The following is a 22,517-nucleotide window of genomic DNA, read 5'->3' on the forward strand; positions in this document are numbered from 1 at the left end:
AATTACAGATCAGCAGGGCTATTTAAAGAGATAGGGCAGAACAGGAAGCCATGATTTTCATCCTCAAATTTTCCAGAACTCAGAGTGTATTAAAATTTGGTGCTGGAGTTGTGAACAGATCTGAAGGAAAAAAGCAAAGGATTCCAAGCTTTATACAGAGCTGTGTGAAGCAGCAGCTTTAAAGCTGAACTTCCCTCTGAGATAAAGGCTGGTGTTTGCCCTCAGGGAAGAGAGGGTGGGGTGTCTGTAAAAGACCAAAGACTCATCCGTGTGGGCTGTTGCTCATCACTGCTTGCTTCATCAAGTGTGTCAAAATGGACATTCCATTGCCATCCCATGAAAGCTTGGGCATAATAGAGTGTCATGTCCAATCGGTCATTCCTGATGACAGGGAAACAGGTGCCAATTGTGTCCTTTCTGAGATCTCATTCACATGGCACCCAAAGCGGACAGAAATGCATGCTTCAGTCAAATAACTCACCTTTCCTGAGCACAGCAGGTTGTGGAACCACTTGCAACACTGTATCCACAAGCTCTGCTGTTCACCTGTTGCACTCATTGCCACTGCTATTGCCTGCCAGGCTTTCTTGGTAATAGCAGGATGGTTCCTTTTACCTATTGGATACAGTGTTTCTCTCTGGCCTCCAACCTCCTGCACCAGGATCACCAGATCCTGGTTGCAGAATCTGTGTGTGTTTAATCCCTGAAATGCACTCACGGCGCTCCTCTGGCACATTCTGCCATCACAAAGAATAAAGCACATGCACGAGGTTCCATCATATGAACTCTTGTGTCCAAACAGCCTTTTCATCCAATGCTGATGAATCCAGTGCAATTCTGGACGGTTGGCAACCCCCGTTGGGTGCACTGTGCATGTATGTGAGCACCCCAAAATGACACGGTGTGTTCTGGAGCTACCCTGCTGGAATACTCCCTTGGAGTTACATATGCCAGAAAAGAGAGTGCTGATGTCATGCTTATGGGTGAGGCACTTTTGGATGCCCACACTTGAAATTGTGACATGTGAAAGGGCATGTGGCAGAACATGGAAGGATCTGCATACAGGGTCTTGAGACCAGCCCGAGTTACCATGCTCATTTCACTTGCTGCACAGTGTTGTGACCTGCTGCAGCCATTAAGACATAGAAACCTACATGGCTGGGTATGGTGGAACATTGGCAACAGTGAATGACTGATGTGTGGACGCTCTTTATAAATTTCCAATGGCCAGACTTCACGATCTAAAGTTTCAATGTGAAGCTCATGATGGGCCATCTCATGCACCAGTTGGCCAACATTTTTAACTTTCACTCATCTGACAGCTTCCGAAAATGCCCTCCACACAGCCTTGTGAACATTTGACAACTTCCTTCTTCTCGTAATGACTGACACCTTTCTGACACGCAGTGAAATCACAAGACAGCGCGAGAGAGCGGCAGAGAGATCAAAACCAACGCGAGTGCGGGGAAGCTTCAAAATGTGACGTCAGCACAAAGTTGAGTGCTGATTGGTGAGTAGCAGGTAAGTGTTTTTCTCCAGTTTAAAATAGATTAAGCTTAAGGAAAGGTAAGGGTTCTAGTTTTTATTTAAAGTACACAAATAAATTAACTTTTTTTTTACTGTATTTATCTTAAAGTAAGGGTTTTTTTTCAACTAGAGGCATGGTAGGGCAGCTCAGTCCCATGTTATGTACCGCCTGCAACATGTGGGAAGCCATAGACGCTCCTTGCGCTCTGACTGACCATGTGTGCAGGAAGTGCCACCAGCTGCAGCTACTTGAGCTGTGGGTTTCGGAGCTTGAGCGGCAGCTGGAGGCACTGAGGTGCATCCGCGAGGCTGAGAGTTTCATGGATAGCACGTTTTTAGACGTGGTCACCCCACAGCTTACGGAAGTACAGACAGAGAGGGAATGGGTGACCATCAGTCAGAAGAAAGGTGTCAGGCAGGTAGTCAGGAAATCCACAGGATGCATCTCGCTCGAGAATTGTTTTTCTATGTTGGAAAAAGGTGAGAGTGATGGTTCCTCTGAGGAGTGCAGCCACACTCATGGCACTGTGAGTGGCTCAGCTGCACGGGGGTGGGGGGAGTAAAAGAGGGGAAGAGCAATAGTGGTGGGAGACTTGATAGTAAGGGGAACAGACAGGTGTTTCTGCGGCCGTAGACGTGACTCCAGGATAGTACGTTGCCTCCCTGTGCCATGGTCAAGGATGTCACTGAATGGCTGCGGGGCATTCTAAAGGGGGAGGGCAGACAGAGGTCGTGGTACATATTGGTACCAACGACATAGGTAGAAAGAGGGATGAGGTCCTGCAAGCAGAATCTTGGGAGCTAGGAAGCAGATTAAAAAACAGGACCTCAAAGGTAGTAATCTCTGGATTACTTCTGGTGCCACGCGCTAGTGAGTATAGAAATAGCAGGTTAGTCCAGATGAATGCGTGGCTGGAGAGTTGGTGCAGGAGGGAGGGCTTTAGATTTCTGGGACATTGGGGCCATTTTTGGGGGCAGTGGGACCTGTACAAAGCGTATGGGTTGCACCTAAACCGGAATGGGACCAACATCCTTGCGGGGAGGTTTGCTAGTGCTGTTGGGGAGGGTTTAAACTAACTTGGCAGGGGGATGAGACCCTGAGAGGAGGTTCAGCAGGGGGAGATGCACAGCTAAAATTAGAAGAGAGAGCAAGAGTCTGGAAGGCATAGAAAATGTAGGCCAGTTAAGGCACAAGGGAGTTTGGCAAGGTTGAATGGTATTTATTTTAATGTAAGGAGTCTGACGAATAAGGCAGATGAGTTGAGGGCGCAAATTAACACATGGAAGTATGATGCCATTGTGTCATAGACACATGGTTGAGAGAGGGGCATGATTGGCAGCTCAATATTCCAGGATATAGGGTCTACAGGCAAGAAAGGGAAGGAGGTAAAAGAGGAGGGGATAGCGCAATATTGATTAAGGAATCAATTACAGCAGTAAGGAGGGATAACATCTTAGAAGGCTCCTCAAATGAAGCCATATGGGTAGAACTTAGAAACAAAAAGATGCAATCACATTGCTGAACAAAGAACAAAGAAAAGTACAGCACAGGAACAGGCCCTTTGGCCCTCTAAGCCTACGCCGATCATATTGCCCATCAACTAAAACATTTTGCACTTCCAGGGTCCGGATCCCTCTATTCCCATCCTATTCATGTATTTGTCAAGCTGCCTCTTAAACAACACTATCGTACCTGCTTCCACCACCTCCTCTGGCAGCGAATTCCAGACACTCACTACCCTCTGCATAAAAAACTTGCCCCGCACATCTCCTCTATAGTTTTCTCCTCTCACCTTAAATCTATGTCCCCTAGTAATTGACTCTTCCACCCTGGGAAAAAGCTTCTGACTATCTACTCTGTCCATGCCACTCATAATTTTGTAAACTTCTATCAAGTCGCCCCTCAATCTCCGTCGCTCTAGTGAGAACAATCCGAGTTTCTCCAACCTCTCCTCATAGCTAATAACTTCCAGTCCAGGCAGCATCCTGGTAAACCTCCTCTGGATCTTCTCCAACGCCTCCATATCCTTCTGGTAATGTGGCGACCAGAATTGCACGCAATATTCCAAGTGTGGCCTAACTAAGGTTCTATACAGCTGCAGCACGACTTCCCAGCTTTTATACTCAATACCCCTGCCAATAAAGGCAAGCATGCCATATGCCTTCCTGACTATCTTATCCACCTGCGTTGCCACTTTCAGTGACCTGTGGACCTGTACACCCAGATCCCTCTGCCCGTCAATGCACTTAAGGGTTCTGCCATTTACTGTATAATTCCTGCCTGTATTAGACCTTCCAAAATGCATTACCTCGCTTTTGTCCGGATTAAACTCCATCTGCCATTTTTCCGCCCAAGTCTCCAACCGATCTATATCCCGTTGTATCCTTTGACAATCCTCTTCACTATCTGCAACTCCTCCAACCTTTGTGTCGTCTGCAAACTTACTAATTAGCCCAGTTACATTTTCCTCCAAATCATTTATGTATACTACAAACAGCAAAGGTCCAAGCACTGATCCCTGCGGAACTCCATTAGTCACAGCTCTCCATTCAGAAAAGCACCCTTCCATTGCTGTCTCCTATGACCAAGCCAATTCTGTATCCATCTTGCCAGCTCACCTCTGATCCCGTGCGACTTTACCTTCTGTACCAGTCTGCAATGAGGGACCTTGTCAAAGACCTTACTGAAATCTATGTATATAACATCCACTGCCCTTCCATCGTCGATCATCTTTGTCACTTCCTCGAAAAACTCGATCAAGTTAGTGAGACACGACCTCCCCTTCACAAAACCATGCTGCCTCTCACTAATACGCCCATTTGCTTCCAAATGGTAGTAAATCCTGTCACGAAGAATCTTCTCCAATAATTTCCCTACCACTGACGTAAGGCTCACCAGCCTGTAATTTCCTGGATTATCCCTGCTACCCTTCTTAAACAATGGAACAACATTGGCCATTCTTCAGTCCTCTGGGACCTCACCCGTAGCCAGTGAGGATACAAAGATTTCTGTCAAGGCCCCAGCAATCTCCTCCCTTGCCTCCCTCAGTACTCTGGGGTAGATCCCATCTAGCCCAGGGGACTTATCCACCTTAATATTCTTCAAGACGCCTAACACCTCTTTTTTGATCTCAACATGATCCGGGCTATCTACACACTCTTCCCTAGACAAATCGACCGCTAAGTCCTTCTCTTTGGTGAATACTGATGAGAAGTATTCATTTGGTATCTCTCCCATTTCTTCTGGCTCCACACTTTTAGGTAAAACTGAGTCAGAGCAGTGAGACTCATTCAAGAAGGAAATAGGGAGAGTACAGGGCCAACATATTCCAGTAAAGACAAAGGGTGGGACCAACAAATCCAGGGAACCCTGGATGTTGAGGGATATACAGGATTGGATAAAGAGACAGGGAGGCTTATGGCAGATACCGAAGGCTCAAAACAGCGGTGCAATTACACAAATAAAAGTGGGGCACTTTGACAGCTGGGGATTCCCTCCCCCCCCACCACACAGGAAGCGCATAGCACTTCCTGTCGGGCAGGCCACTGGGCGGGCCTTAATTGGCCCATTGGCCCATTGAGTCTGCACCGGTCAAACAAGTACCTAACTATTCTAATCCCATTTTCCAGCACTAGGCCCATAGCCTTGTATGCCGTGGCATCGCAAGTGCACATTCAAATACCTCTTAAATGTTATGAGAGTTTCTGCCTCTACCACCCTTTCAGGCAGTGAGTTCCAGATTCCCACCACCCCCTGGGTAAAAAAAATTTTCCTTGCGTCCCCTCTAAACCTCCTGCCCCTTACCTTAAATCTATGCATTCTGGTTATTGATCCCTCCACCAAGGGGTAAAATCCCTTCCTGCCTACCCTATCTATGCCCCTCATAAATTTATATAACTCAACCATGTCCCCCCTCAATCACGGGGAGGTCATGTCTGACAAATCTGTTAGAATTCTTTGAGGAGGTAATGAGCAGGTTAGACAAAGGAGAGCCAATGGATGTTATCTACTTGGGCTTCCAGAAGGCCTTTGACAAAGTGCCGCACAGGGTGCTGCTCAGTAAGATAAGAGCCCATGGTGTCAGAGGCAAGGTACTAGCATGGAAGATTGGCTGTCTGGCAGGAGGCAGAGAGTGAGGATAAGGAGATCCTTCTCAGGATGGTGGCCGGTGACTAGTGGATTTCCGCAGGGGTCAGTGTTGGGACCACAACTTTTCACTTTATACATTAATGATCTAGATGAAGGAACTGAGGGCATTCTGGCTAAGTTTGCAGATGATACAAAGATAGGTGGAGGGACAGGTAGTATTGAGGAGGCGGGGAGGCTGCAGAAGGATTTAGACAGGTTAGGAAAATGGGCAAAGAAGTGGCAGATGGAATACAACGTGGGGAAGTGTGAGGTCATGCACTTTGGTAGGAAGAATAGAGGCATAGACTATTTTCTAAATAGGGAGAGAATTCAGAAATCTGGAGTGCAAAGGGACTTGGGAGTTCTAGTCCAGGATTCTCTTAAGGTTAACTTGCAGGTTGAGTCGATAGTTAGGAAGGCAAATGCAATGTTGGCATTTATTTCGAGAGGACTAGAATATGCTGCTAAGGCTTTATAAGGCTCTGGTCAGACCACATTTAGAATATTGTGTGCAATTTTGGGCTCCTTATCTCAGGAAGGATGTGTTGGCCCTGGAGAGGGTCCAGAGGAGGTTCACGAGAATGGTCCCAGGAATGAAAGGCTTAACATATGAGGAACATTTGAGGACTCTGGGTCTATACTCGATGGAGTTTAGAAGGATGAGGGGGGGATCTGATTGAAACTTACAGAATACTGAAAAGCCTGGATAGAGTGGACGTGGGGAAGATGTTTTCATTAGTAGGAGAGACTAGGACCTGAGGGCACAGCCTCAGAGTAAAGGGAAGACCTTTTAGAACAGAGATGAGGAGAAACTTCTTTAGCCAGAGAGTGGTGAATCTATGGAATTCATTGCCACAGAAGGCTGTGGAGGCCAGGTCATTGAGTGTATTTAAGACTGAGAAAGATAGGTTCTTGATTGGTAAGGGGATCAAAGATTAAGGGGAGAAGGCGGGAGAATGGGGTTGAGAAACTTATCAGCCATGATTGAATGGCGGAGCAGACTCGATGGGCCGAATGGCCTAATTTCTGCTTCTATGTCTTATGGTCTTATGGTCTTATTAAAAAGGGTTGAGATGTTAACAGGTACACTCACAGAAAAACAGTGGGAGGTATTCAAAGAAGTATTCAGTATATCACCAATATATGTCTCTCAAGAGAATAAGTTTCACTGTATAGTCATGCAATCGTGGTCAACACAAGGAAAGATGGAGTATAAAACTAAAGGAAGTGATTCATACAAAAATACAAGATAAGTGATAATCCAGCAGACTGGGAAGCATAACTCATGGCAGTAGCAATCAACATCAACCTGAAACCTGCCCCCACCTCCATTCAGGCATATTGTAATCCATAAGAAAAAAGAGCAGGAATATCCCATACAACTCCTCAAGCCTGCTCCGCCATTCAATAAGATCATGATTGATCTGCTGCCTCAAGCTCCAATTTCCCGCTCCACCTTCAAGATGCACCGCAGCAACTTGCTAAGGCTTCTTTGACAGCACCTTCCAAACCTGTGACCACTTCATATAACTCCACATTTCCCCATATTATATTCCACATGTCACCTTCTTGCCATTCACATAACCTGTCTATATCCCCTTTCCAGCCTCTTTGCTTCTACTTTGGTTGTGTTGGTGTCACAGACTAACATTCATATTCTGCCAACATTTATACGGTTAGCGCTAGTTAACCACACATAACCTGCTGATGTGGTAGGCCTGATAATGAAAAACTAATAAATGGAAATAATCTACAGATGGGTCTTGAAGATTTCAAGTGAGGGGCTGTGACTATTTCCTTTGACAGCTTGTTCCACTTGGGGAAGCATGTTGATACACTGTGGTGGAAATGAATGGTCTTTGTAATTTGTGTGGATCACGATCTCATGTTTTGCCCCTCCTCACAGCCTACTTTCCCATTTGGCTTTGTATTGTCAGCAAACTTAAATACATGATGGGCTGAATGGCCCTTTTCTGCACCAAACTTTTCTATGGTTCTATGACACTTGGTCCCCCTGTCTAAGTCATCAATATTGATTGTAAATAACTGAGGCACCAGCACTGATCCTTGTGGCACCCCAGTAGCTACAGCCTGCCAACCTGAAAATAACTCATTTATTCCTACTCTCTTTTCTGTTTATTAACCAATCCTCAATCCAATCCAATATATTATTCCCAATCCCATGAACCCTAATCTTGTTTAATAACCTCTGTGGTGCTTTTGAAAATCCAAACATATTTCATCCACTGCTTCCCCCTTATCTATTCTGCTATTTGTAACCTCAAAAAACTTTAATAGATTTGTGAAACATGATTTCCCTTTCATAAAACTCTAATTCTTTGATTTTCTAAATGTTCTGTGACCACTACTTAATAGATTCTAGTAATAACCCTACTATTGATATCTAGCTAACTGGTCAAAAGTTCCGTTTTATCTCTCCCTCCTTTCATATACAGTAGGGCTACATTTGTTACTTTCCAATCCACCATTCTAGAATCTAGGGAATCCTGAAGGATCAAAACCCCAAATGCACCCACTATCTCTGCAACCATCTCTTTTAAAATCCTCATGTGTATACCATCAGCTCCAAGGGATTTGTTGACTCTTAATCCCATTAATTTTTCCAGTACTTTTTCCATACCAATATTAATTACTTTAAGATCCCCACTCTCATTCGACCTTTGCTTCCCCTTTATTTTGGGTATGCTCTGTATGTGTTCAAATGTGAACACAGATACAAAATGTTTTTTTAACATCTCTGTCATTTTGTTATTCCCCATTATAATTTCTTCTCTCTCTGCCTCCAAGTGACCCAGATTTACTTTCACTCATTCCTTGCTTTGTAGACTGCTCGGGATTGTGCTATAGAATGGTCTTGAAGTGAAGCTGTGTGCTTGTATTCTGAAATATCTTTGTCGGTGGTGGGGTGGGAGAATAGCGTCCTCGTCTGCTGACAACCCCCAAATAGTCATGCTACATCATTATATCAAAAACTTACTTTTATATAACAACTTAACAAGTAAAATATCCCAAGGCACTTCACAATAGCATTATCAATCAAAATTTGACATCGGGCTACTAGAGTTATCAGGAAAGATATAGGTTTTAAAGAGCATTTTAAAGGATAAGTGAAAGGTGGATAGGTTTAGGGGGGAATTCCATAGCTTAGAACCTAAGCATCTGAAGACATGGCCACCAATGGTGAAGCGGTTAAAACTGGGGATGCGCACAATACCAGAATTGGAGAAGGGCAGATATCTTGCAGGGCTTAGCATTGAAGGAGGTTACAGAGCTGGGGAGGGGTAAGGCCATGGAGGGATTTGAAAACAAGGATGAGAATTTTAAAATGTAGGTATTGCCAGATTGGGAGCCAATGTAGGTCAACAAGCACGGGTGATGGGTAAACTGGGCTTCTTGTGAGTTAAGATACAAGAAGCAGTGAAGATTGTTATTTGTCAGCCCATCTACTGCTGAAAATATCATCCGTGCTCTATTCCAAATGGAGTCCTGGTTGGACTCTCATCTTCTTCCCTCTGTAGATTTCAGCTCATCCAAAACTCTTCTGCCCACATCCAAACCTGCACCAATTCAGTTCACCCATCACCCTTGCTCCACAATAGGTTCCCAAACTTAAATTTTAAATTTTCATCCCTGTGTTCAAATCCACCCCCCCACCTTGAATCTTCTCCGGCCCTACAAGCTTTTGAGAACTGAGTTCCTCCAGTCGCTGGGCAAACAGACAGAGATAACAAATGTAGCACAATTTTAAGAAGCTGCCAGGTGGACTCCAAGAAGTTCTGCTACTTTCTTTCACCAACAAAAGTAAACAGTGACATAAAGATATTAAGGGCAAGGGCTAAGCTAAGGCAAAGGGGCGTCTCTTGCACCATATGTTGAGAATGGTGAGACTGAGCTCAGGTGTTCCAGTCATATTGTGGGGTCTGTTGCATGATATTTGGAGCCTTATGAAGACCAGCATACAACAAGTGCAGGCATCAGGTATGTCGGAGTTGAGCTACTAAGGGTGGAATTGTCCCAGATTTGCACCAAGTGCAGTAGCAGGCAGGAAAAGGACTTTTTACCCACCAGGCTCTCATTCACCTGCCACGCCATCACCTCGGTGCTTCATCACGCTGGGCATTTAAAGTGCAGCCACGCGAACACCTCTCAGTGCCTCCAGCCCAGGACTGCTGCAAAGAAGACATGGCCTGAAAGGCAAGAAGACTGCAGCCCCCCTGTTTGTGTTGCAGGGCTTGTCTTGCTCACCAATCTGAAATCTACAGTGTTTATCACCTATTCCGAAAGACAATTTCCATGCTCTAATGAGGATGGCATCTTGTAACAATATGATAATTACCTAAATTAATTAACTTTGATATTTGTAATTGGTAAACTGGGCTTTTTGTGAGTTAAGATACAAGAAGCAGTGAAGATTGTTATTTGTCAGCCCATCTACTGCTGAAAATGATACGTCCCTCGAGTGCCTTTTTGACGCAGTGGAAGCCCGCCGTGATGTCCTCTACCCCGCTCTGGCCACAGGAGGGGCAGCAACATTACCAATTCAGCATGGGAGGCGGTGGCAGCGGTGGTCAGCGCCAAGGCCCTACAAAAGAGGACAGCCACCCAGTGCCGAAAAAGGATGAATGATCTCCTCCATTCTGCCAGGGTAAGTCAGTCTTCTCTTCACTCTCAACTCACAAACCCATCACACATCCACAGGGCCCTCACTCACTGATGGTTCAAGGGTCATCACCATTCAGTCTCTCACACACACCTTTATTGTCCTCATCCTATCCATGTGACCTCTCACCACCTCCTCATGCCAGGCTTACTTATCATCTTGGCTGGCAGGCATCCTGCTTGCACTCTCTCCATCTCTATTCATGCAAGACAAGCTGACACAAAGCAATAGGGAGAGGTCACAGACCGGTGAAGGAATGCCTGAAATCAAGGTCCTCACAGACTTTGAGAATAGAGTCATCCAGCTGGCCAGCGAGGACCTGGACCGTTCCTGTGCTGAGGGTGAGGTCAGCGGTGCTCAACCAAGTGAGAATCCAGCAGTGCAACATCCATCAGACAATCATGCTGTGAGTGATGTGTTGTGTTTCGCAGGCCACTGCCATGCACTAATTATCTCCCCTTGCTTCTGCAGGCACATCTGGGAAACAGCCAATGGGGTTCATGACCCAGGGCCTCCAATCAAGCTCCAGAGGAGAAACCTCTGAAGAGCAATCTGAAGGCACCCTCCTTGAAGTCCCGTCACAGTGCTCACCCACACCCTCCATCAGCGCAGAAACATACCTCAGTGGGACCTAGATTTAGATTAGCTTCTGAATCACAACCTGGTGAGCACATCACACTGTCTGATCCACAGCAGGCGGCGGCAGGGACTGCTCTGGTGTCCACCACTAGGGAGACTGCTGGAGGGGAGAAATCTGCTGAGTCTGAGTCAGATGATGAGCCTCTGGACTTGGCCAGCTGGATGACTCTATTCTCAAAGTCTGTGAGGACCTTGATTTCAGGCATTCCTTCACCGGTCTGTGACCTCTCCCTATTGCTGGAGCTGCAAAGGAAGCTCGGGAACATCGGGAAGGGATGTCCGCTGCACTCCTCAGATTGCAAGGCATAATGGAGGAATCGGTCTGCCTTCATGCTGAGGTAATAGCACGGGCATGCCAATGCACTGAGGTCAACATTGGCAGGATGTGGGCCACCATGGAGACCTTGGTCCAGGAAATCGTAACTGCACTACTGCGCGGGCTGAACCCCAGCCCTGACACCATAGTTGGTCTCCAACAGTGTGTATGCGAGACGGATGCGGGGCAGCTCAACCTAATTCCAGCTACCCTTATCCACAAGGATTCAGCCAAGGGTCTTCGGGCACCCATAAGGAGGAAAGTCAGCAGGTGCACACCCCCTGGCAATCCACCCAGGTGACTCCGGGCGTGTCCGGCCCATCCAAATCCCCTCTTCCTGTGACTCCAGCAACTCCAGCTCCACAGGCTGAGGAGGGTGCCATTGCCACACAGCAGGACCCTGAAAGCAGCCCAGGGCCCTCCAGGTCTCGGCCCTCCATGGACGCCCACCAAGGTCATCATAGACAGGGCATAGCGGTCAGCAGGCTGCCTCCACCTCCACTGTGGTTGTCAGGGGAGCACCAAGATGTAGTGGCAGGGTTAGGAAAGTTAAGAAGATGTAGTTGCACAGCCTAGGCTGTGAGTGTTAATCACTTGTACACAATGTTCACTATTATAAATTAACTCCCAAGAATGTCTCCCTGCCTATGGCTCCTTGTTCTGATGAGCAGTGTTCGTGTCACTCAGATGTGAAACCTTGGTTCCTGCACAAGATAAAGGCAGGTGTCTCAGTCTGGGGCCTCTTCCCTGTGCTTTGTGCAGCCTTCAGACCAAAGTGACTGGAGTCAAACATTCACAGGTGCAATGCGAGGATCTATGGGGACACCTCACTGCATGTTGTCATCAACCTCCACAAATCTAGCAGCTCTGAGGGCCTCCTGAGCACGCCTGCCTCATCTGGTCAGTGCGATGGCGTCATTACCATCATCCTTGCCTTCGAGGACCTCCTCACCCTCATCCCCATTGACGTCCTCTTCATTGGAGGAGACGTGCAGCTCCTCCATCTCCTCCTCAGCTAGCTCCTCCCCCTATTGCAGCGCCACGTTGTGAAGGGTGCAGCAGACGACGATGCATGATACCCCCTGTGGACTATATTGCAGGGCTACACCAGACTGGTCCAGGCACTGGAACCTCATTTTTAGCATCCTGGTGGTTTGCTCCATGAAGGTGCAAGTCGGAGCATGAGCCTCGTCATACCATCGCTCTGCTGCAGTCTGAGGCTGCCACACGGGTGTCATCAGCCACATCCTCTGCGGGTAGCCCTTATCCCCGAGGAGCCATCCCTGCAGCCTCTGTGGACCCTGGAAGACATTAGGGATCTGAGACCGACTGAGAATGTAGCAATCATGAACACTTCCTGGGAACCATGCGCATGCCTGCAGGATGCATTTGTGGTGGTCACACACCAGCTGAAAATTCAGTGAGTGGAAGCCCTTGTGGCTGACATTGTTGACCGCTTGTTGTGACGGAGACCTGAGCACCACGTGAGTGCAGGCATTGGCACCCTGTACCTGTGGGAAACCCGAGATCTGGGAAAATCCCAGCACTCTTTCATCCTGGCTTTCCTGATCCCGGGTGAAGTGCACAAAGGTGTGTGCCCTCGCGATGATAGCGTTTGTGACCTCATGTATGCCTTTTTGGGTGGAGATTTGCGATATCCCTCAGAAGTCACCTGTAGAACCCTGAAAGGAGACACTGGCATAAAAATTGAGCACCATGGTCACTTTCACGGCCATGGGCAGTGGATGCCCTCCATGTCCCCATGGCACAGTAGCTGGCTGATGTGACCGACCAGTTCCCTAGACATGCACAGTCTTCAGCGACACTGGTTCTCGGTCTTCTGCAGGAATGAAAGGCAGCGTCTATAGACCCTGTGTCTAGCTAGGCGCTGAGCAGTGACGGCTAACTGTAGCTCTTCAGTGGCATATGTGGGAGCCCCAGCTGCCCCTTCTCCCTGAGGCTGCTGCTTAGCTCCCTCTTCCCAGCCAGACGCCTCCATCGCTTCCTTCTCCTTCATCTCCATTCTCTGTAATCCACGAGGCATACAGCTAGGTCACCAGGCTCCATGCTCCTGCTGTACTCCTCTTGCAGGATGAAGATGCATGGGTTAGCTTGGGTGTACTAAGAACCTCTGTTGGTTAAGTCTGAAGGCTGCTTAACACATCCCGGGAGTGCTGGCCTCCACTTGGATGGCCAGAGTTTAGTGCATTGTATGGCTGCCCAAAACTCCTCTCACCTCTGCCCCACTCCACCTGACCAATTGGTGGCAGCTTTTCCCATTGGACTGCATGCTGTGCTCTCAGCTCAGGCGCAGACATTCTCCTAACCCGCACTGCAAGGCTGCACTGTTAGCTTGAACCATGGGGGAGACTCGTCCAAAGCTGAATGATGACATTGCAGGGTGCTGTGAGCACCTCCACCAGTGACTCCATGGCCAGCTTTAGCAAGGAGTTTGTACAACGTGCCCAGTCGTCTGAAGAAGAGTCATATGGACTCGAAACATTAACTCTATTTTCCTCTCCACAGATGCTGTTAGACCTGCTGAGTTTTTCCAGCATTTTCTGTTTTTGCCCAGTCGTCTAACTGTTCTGCAGTTTGCTAAAACGCTCATCAGTTTGCAGTCTGTGCCCGAGGGGTGAAAAGTTCAGGAGCATTTGGTGGCAATTTCATGCCTCTGCGTTGCTTGAGTGGGCAGATAAACTAGAGGCCCAGCACCATACATGTCAATATGGCTGTGTCTGAACTGTCTCAGCTGCAGAGGAATGGTCACTTCATACAAGGTTTCCCTAATGCGCGGCCGCTTCCCTCCCCCGAACCCCGGGTATACTTGTGCGCTACCATCAACCATAGTGTAGCCCTTGCCCCCCACCCCCCAACGCATCCTAACCGGGCTGCCGACCTTGCCCTCTTCCCCCAAGTCACCTGCACTGCAGTGCAGCCCTTGCCCCAGCGCCACACCGTCAGCCAGCCAGGAAAAAGCGACATACCTGTGCCCTTGCCTGAATGTGCGGCGCCTCAACCTTGAGGTCCAGCAGGCGACCCTTGCGAGCGCTGCACAACATTACTTGGCACTCACCTCCGAGTTCCCCTCGTAGTGCAGCTCACCAAGTGCACACTTTATATATGCTGTTGTGAAAAATGTCAGGTGTGTTTGGCGCCATACACACCTGACACCAGCGGGAACGGAAAATTCCACCCTAAGTGCCATGCACATTGAGTATTTATATTCACATTGTGATTAGTTATCCTATCACAGTGCCGGAAATAGAACATTTAAATGGTAATGAGTTCTCCAACAAGGATGTTCCATTTCAATAAATCGGTTTTGTAAACATTGTGGAGAAATAAAAGTAAAATCTCGTGTGGATAGAGGGGACTTAATTAATTTAATAATTGAACGTAAACTCTCTGCTACCAAGTTATTTGTCCTAGCATTCTCCTTTTATGTTTTTTTACCTCTTCTAAATGTTGTTATTATTACACATTTGTGTAATGGCAGCTACAGGGTTGTTGTGATTCATAGGTCCCTGGAGCTGGAAAAGCCAGTAAGAGAAGTAGTAATGTCTATAATAGTTTCTAATAAACTAAGTGAAGTGAACAGCTGACTGGTATAATACAAGTCTGAGATCAACTCTAGTGACCAATCATAGATTACTTTTCTAATCCAATTAATAAAAATGGTGCAAAAATAAAATACAGCAGATGCTGCAAAGCTGAAATAAAAACGGAAAATTCTGGAAACTCAACAGATAGCTGTGGGGTAGCTCAAGGTAGATTTCCACAATAAGCCCACCACAGTTACTTTGACTACACTTCCTCTCACCCCTTCTTCCTGTAAGGCCTCTATTCCATTCCCGCAGTTTCTCTATCTCTGTCATATCTGTTCTGATAATGCCACATTCTATACCAGTCTTTCAGATATGTCTTCCTTGTTCCTCACCATGATCTCCTCTCCCCCCACTCCAAACCCCACCATTGTGGACAGGGCCCTCAATAGTGTCCCTTCCATTTCCCACACCTGCTGTCACTCCTCTCCCTCTCTTTCAGACCCACGATAAGGTTCCCTGTGTCCTCACCTTCCACAGCAGCCTCCACATTCAACAGATCACCGTTGACATGTCCACCACCTGCAGCATGATGCCATCACCAGCCTCCTCGCATTCCAAAGGGACTGTTCACTCCACTGGTCCACTGCTCAATTATCCCCAATGTTCCCTTCCCTTCCCCAGCACTTTTCCATGCAAGCGTAGGAGATGCACTACCTGCCCTTTAATCCCTTCCCTTCTCATTGTCCAAGGCCCCAAATACTCTCCTAGGTGAAACAGAAATTTACATGTACTTCTTCCAATGTAGTATACTGTATTTATCATTCAAGATGCAGGCTGCTCTACATTTGGGAGGCCAAACTCAGATTGAGTGACTACTTTCTGGAACACCTCCATTTGGTCCGCAAACATGATTCCGAGCTTGTCATTTTCATTCTCTGCCTCACTCCCACTCTGATCTTTCTGCCCTTGGCCTCCTACAATGTTCCAATGAAGTTCAACATAAGTTAAAGGAACAGAATCTCATCTCTCAGTTAGGCACTTTACAGCCTTCCAGACTTAATACTGAATTCAACAATTTCAGATGATGACCTCTGCCTTCCTTTTTTTGGTAGTTTTTGACAATGAGTCTACATTCCCAATTTACATCTCCTCTAGATCCATCTTTTGTTTCTTTGCTTGTTCCATTACAGCTTCCTTCTGTCTTGCACCATCATCTCTTTCATCATTTAATCTCTCCTGCCTTCCTCCATATCATAGACTTCCCCTTTTGTTCCTTTCCCAAACCACCCACCAACTCTGTACTTGTTAGAGATGCAACATTGTTTAAACTTTTTCCGCTTCTAAGAACGGACAGCGATCTGAAATGTTAACTCTATTTCTCGCTCCACAGATGCTGCCTGGCCTGCTGAGTGTTTTCAGCATTTTCTGTTCTTGTTGGTGATTTCTTTTTACCGTATAACTTTTCCTCTTTACTTATGCCCTAAGCACAGGGAGCCCAAAATTCTTGGACCTGGGAGAGTGCTTCTGAGATGAAGAGTGGAGGCAAAATTAGACAATACCCCGAATTTCCTGGCCCTGGCACTCAGGGAGCACCATAAAAATTTGAATACCTGTTCCCCATATGCAAATGTTCCTGTCTTCAGGATTTGGGGTGGACTCGATGCAAACTGGTGCTGTGCTGCCTTTTGAGATGAGCTTGCAGAAATTTTAGGTTCACAATCAGTTTTGGCTCCTTTCTTGCTTGTTATTCCTGTTTATTTCCTTCCTTGAAGTCTGATCCTTGCTCAATTCCGTGTTTGATGCAAACTTGTATATTGCATAACTGAAGAACAAGAAAAGCAAAGGTATAAGAAGAAGGAAAATATTTATGCTGTGAACCTACCAAAGACAGGACAACCTTCCATAACACAACAACTAACATTCAGTTTGAAATTTTGTGTTTCAGCAGCGGCAAAGATGAGTTACTTTCAACCAATTATTATAACAGGTTTGGGGCTAGTTAGAAATAAAAACCTAACTTCAATTAACTGCTGGTATTCAGATTCCACCACCACAGGTTGGTATATCTTGTTATTTGCCTTCCATTCAGGTGACAATTAATCAAGTGATGATATTTCCTCCCTTCTTGTGAAGAAGCAATTAGCTCAACCCTCCTCCCAGGATAAATAGCCAAATCATAAACTTACTGTGGTAACTTACATACGTTACTTTTGTCAGGAAGATATAATAATTTTCATAATGATATTGGAATGTATTGTAAAGTAGAGTAATAGCGGGGTCTGTGTCTATGTCTGTGTGTCTGTGGGACTTAATTGAATTAAAGGTAGCTGGCCTGAAGGCTTTGATGTACCAGAAGATAAGTTATGTTTGAAATGTTAAATAGGTAAACATGGGGGATGTTTTAGAATATGAAATGTGAAGGGAACATTTATATATTTAAATAAAGCAGACTAGTTTGAATTCAAAAGAGGTGGTAAAATGTTTCACTTAGCCAGGACAAGTTAAGAAACAGTGTGTTTATTTTTCCCAAGGATTACTGGTAAAATTGGTACAATGATAGATTTTATTATTAGAGAAGTAAGTCCAAAGACATAGGGCATAATTTTGCCCTTGATGGGCAGGTGGGCCTGACCGACTCGGCAGCAGGCGGGCAGCAGATCGCCGCCGCTGAAACAGGCCCCGCCACCATTTTCAGTGGGCGGGCCAATTAAGGCTCGCCCAGGGGGAAGCACTATGCGCTTCCTGTGTGGGCAGGGGGGGTGGGATTCCCCAACTGCCAGAGTGCGCTCTTTTGCGCATGTGCGCAAAAGAGCACACATGTCCCTGAGGCAAAGTGCTGCCTCAGGGAGATCGCTGAAAGGCAGTGAAACATGAATAATAGAAAAATTTAAAAATCATTAACATGTCCCCTCATGTGAAAATGTCACACGAGATGGGATATGTTAATGAAATGCAATACAATTTTATAATTCCAATATCAAACCTCATCCCGCCACTGGATGAGGTTTGTAAAAAAATCACTTACCCGCCTGCCTGTTGGGCCCGTGCGCCAAGCCGAAGTTCGCAAGGGCCCCTCAAAATCCTGGTCGATTGGTGAGTTAATGACCTTAACAAGACCTTTAATTAATGGCGAGCGCGCGTCCCGCTGCATAGCACGCCTGCCGACTTAAGTATCGTGATGCCGCGCGCTAACGCCGGGACACTTGCGACATCAGCGCACGATATTTTAAGCACTGACGGGCGGTCTCCACCACCTGCCTGTCAGCCAGAAGATTCTGTCCACAGTGAAACAATGGAAATTTGCATTCAGAGGAGAAAATATGTGTAAAGGAGAGAAGGTTGTGTGTAAGGGCAGGAATTCTAAGATCTGACAAGTATGAAAAGCCTCCAGCATCTAAGCCTCAAGCTGCTATCTACAAGGAACTGATGCTGAGAAAAGTCACTTTGAATTTGACTGTCCAGGGTGTGTGCTTTGCCTGGGTCTGTTTAAATCTATGTGTTTTGCTGCTGCCTTAATGGAGGTGTAACTGAGGTTAGATTAATTAGGGGATTTATAAGTTATCATTGCAGTAATCTGTAGATCTAGGTATGTGCTTAAAATAATTTCTTCTATTAATAAAGGTTTAATTTAGTTTTGTAAGAAACCTATAAGACTTGGTGGCCTTTTTACTGAATTCAAATTCTACATTTCAAAATATATACAAATTGCAAAACAGCTGTGGCAGCTGTTTCAAGTTTCCCTTTGGGATTTGAGCAACTCAGCATTTATCATCGGCTGTGCCATAACAGAAATTGAGGGCCCTTTGCAGGATATATTTGAGATTCCTTGATTGGTTTGGAGTTGGTGAATCTTAGGTTATGAGGACGAGAAGCACTTTGAATTCAGGAGTTGGTGTGTGATTTTTTTTTAAGTAGTGAGACTGCAGTGTGGCTTTGGTAATTGCTAAGACTCATCTGGGAGTTAGCTTCATCTGGTTTACAGAGGGTAAATAAAATTAAGTTAATGGAATTGGTGGATAAGTTACAATTAGGATTACCTGCAAGGGTAAGGAAATCAGACATAATTAAATGTATAGCACAGCATTTGAAATTGGAAGGAATACCTGAGAGACCAAATTCTCCAAGGGGTGGTTCATTTGAATGGGCTCAAATTCAGTTGCAAATGATAAAACTTGAGCTAGAGGCAGCAGAAAAAGAAAAAGAGCAGAAAAAGAAAAAGAACTGGCAGAAAAAGAAAAAGAGCGTTTCAAAGGGAACAGGCAGAAAGGCACAAGAGAGAAAGAAAACAGAAAAGGGAATTAGAAATGGTGAGGTTAGAAAAGGAGGAAAGAGAAAAAGAGAGAGAGAAAGAATTCCAGCTTAAATGCTGGCAGTTAAAAAAGAGATGCCAGTAGGTGAGGAAGGATTTATTTCCAGATCAGATCCCAGTGGGGAGATGTTTAAATTTGAAAAGCTCTTCCAAAGTTTGAGAAAAGAGATGTTGAAGCATTCTTTATTTAATTTGAGAAGATAGCTAAACAGATGAAATGGCCACAGGAAAACTGGATATTGTTGTTACAATCCAGGTTGGTGGGTAGAGCATGAGGTTTACGCTTCACTGTCAGGAGAAATGTCGGTGAACTATGATATGGTAAAAAAAAGGCTATTTGTGTGCATATGAGTTGGTTCCTGAGGGATACAGGCAGAAATTTAGGAAAATGATAAGACACCCTGGGCAAACTTATATTGAGTTTGAGAGAGTAAAACAAAGTAATTTTGACCGGTGGATACGGGCATTAAAGATAGAGATGACATATGCAGCTCCTAGAGTGGTAATTCTTTTGGGAGAATTTAAAGATTCAATTCCTTCGGTAGTGAAAACTCATGTGGAGGAGCAGTGGGTTGAAACAAAAAGACAAGCAGCAGAGATGGCTGATGATTATAAGTTAGTTCATAGAGCTAAACCTTTTTTCCGTCACCCTTTTAAATCAGAGAAGGATAGAAAGTGGGAAGGTGAAAAGAAGGTGGGTAGTCAGGGAAGAGAAGGAGTAGCTGGGAATTCACAGGAAGTTTTTTCTCAGAATAAAAAGGAAGGTGCTGAGGGTAGAGGTGACACTTGAAAATTGAGGTGTTTTCATTGTAATAAATTTGGACAAAGTCAGTTTTGGAAATTACAGGGAGAAATCTATTGGAATTATAGGGGTGCAGAAAAGTACTGGAAGTAAAATTATTGTGGGTTCTGAGGTTCAGGCACAGGAGAAACCAATGGTTTGTGTACAGGTAAAACAGGAGGAATCAGTGATAGGTAAAGAAGTGGGAATGTGTTCACAATTTACTGAAGAACATTCTGAGGAGCAGGTTGCAGAAATGTTTAAAGATTTTGTATGTGATGGGGAAGTCTTTCCATGTGTACAGTGTGGCGTAGGTAAAGATGTTAAAATTTTAAGAGACACAGGGGCTAGTCAATCCTTAATGTTGTGGGATAGTGACATTTGCAGGAACAAGTGATAATAAGTGGGGTTCATGGAGATGCTAAACCTGTTCCATTGTGGAAGGTAAATTTAAAGATTAAGTGGAAAACAGGTGAGGTGATTATTGGAGTAGTAGAAAAGTTGCCCATTGCAGGGGTCTAATTTATTCTGGGTAATGATATAGCTGGATCACAAATGTGGGTGATGCCTATGGTAGTTGAGCAGCCTGTCGAAGTGTTTTCAACAGAAGTGTTGTAGAGAGAGTATCCAGGATTGTTTCCAGATTGTGTGATAACAAGATCGCAGGCTCAAAGGTTGAAACAAGAAGAACAGGAAGTCCAAAGGCAGAGAGAAGGTGTGGAAATCCAATTAGCTGACATTATGTTTGATAAGGTTGTTCAGGAAGAAAGACTGGAAGACAATGCAGCTGATGTGCTTAACTCAAGACAGTTAGTGGAGTTACAGAAAAAAGTTTCACAAATAAAAGAGTTATATTAGACAGCTTATTCAGAAACAGGCAAAGTGTATTCCAGAATGTTATTCCCTTAAAGGTAATGTTTTAATGAGAAAATTGAGGCCTTATCATGCTTCAGCAAATGAAAGCTGGAGGGAGGTGCATCAGATTGTAATACCATTTGGATATAGGAGTGAGATTCTGAGGATGGTTCATGAAATTCTAATGGGGGTACATTTAGGAATTAGAAAGACACAGGTGAAAATACAAAAACATTTTTATTGGCCTGGATTGCACAGGGATGTAGTCAAATTCTTTATAACGTGTCACACATGTCAGGTGATAGGGAAACCACAAGTAGTGATTAAGCCAGCAACTTTAATTCCCATTCCAGCATTTGGAGAACCTTTTACCAGGGTCATGATTGATTGTGTAGGACTCCTCCCTAAGACTAAAAGTGGAAATCAGTACTTACTGACAATAATGGATGTGTCTACCAGGTTTCCTGAAGCAATACCTTCGAGAAATATTACAACAAAGAAAATTGTGGAAGAGTTGACTAAAGTTTTTACAAGATATTGTTTACCTAAAGAAATACAATCGGATCAGGGTTCAAATTTCATGTCACAGCTGTTTAAGGAGGTAATGAACTGTTTGGGGATAAAACAATTTAAGTCAACAATTTATCATCCTGAGTCACAAGGGGCTTTGGAAATATGGCATCAAACTCTAGAAATTATGAGGAGAGCAAATAGTCAGGATTATCCATTGGATTGGGCTAGGGGAATCCCATTCTTGTTACTCCCTATTAGGGTCGCTCCTGATGCATCGACTAGTTTTTAGTCCTTTTGAACTAGTTTATGGTCATGAGGTGAGCGGACCACTGAAATTGATTCATGAGAAATTCGTGGGTCAAAGTTCAGAAACTACTCTCCTGGATTATGTATTAAACTTCAGAGCGAGAGATTGGACAGGGTACATGAGTTGGCTGGGGAACATTTAAAGATATCACAGCAGGTGATGAAAGTGAAGGCAGACAGGAAAGCTACAGCTTGTAGTTTTGTTGCTGGGGAGAAAGTGCTAGTTCTGTTACCAGTACTGGGTGACTCGTTAAAGGCAAGGTTTAGTGTGCCTTACAGGATTGAGAAGAAACTGAGTGAAGTAAATTATTTAATAAATACTCCAGATAGAAAAAAGAAACAGAGAGTGTGTCATGTAAATATGCTTTAAAAATACTATGACATGGAGGAGGACCGAAAGGAGGTACGGGTGATGATAGATAATGAGAAAGAAGTAGAAATGCAGGATTCTGAAATTGATTTTCCTCTAATCTAATTGGATAATGAGAGGGTACTTGAAAATTTAAGTGTAATATTGAGTTACCTTCAAGACAAGTGTCAAAGTGATTTGGAGAAGCTATTGTGGCCACACAAAGATATTAGTGGGAATAAGCTGGGGAGGACAAATTTAGCTATACATGATGTATGTGTAGATGTTTCATCTTCAATAAGGCAACATCCTTATAGATTAAATCCAGCAAAGTTATCATAAGTACAGAAAGAAATTGAATTCATGCTTCAAAATGATATCATTGAGTCTAGTTGCAGTAACTGGAGTTCGTCTATTGTTTTGGTACCAAAACCAGATGGAATACAAAGACTCTGTGTGGACTTTTGAAAAGTGAATGTGGTGACAAAAGCAGATTCATATCCTATACCATTGGCTGTGCCATAACAGAAATTGGGGGTCTTGTCTCTTATTTCCTTTAGCGTC

This window comes from Cetorhinus maximus, chromosome 9 (genome assembly GCF_964194155.1).
Source record: "Cetorhinus maximus chromosome 9, sCetMax3.hap1.1, whole genome shotgun sequence".
Classification (NCBI taxonomy): Eukaryota; Metazoa; Chordata; class Chondrichthyes; order Lamniformes; family Cetorhinidae; genus Cetorhinus; species Cetorhinus maximus.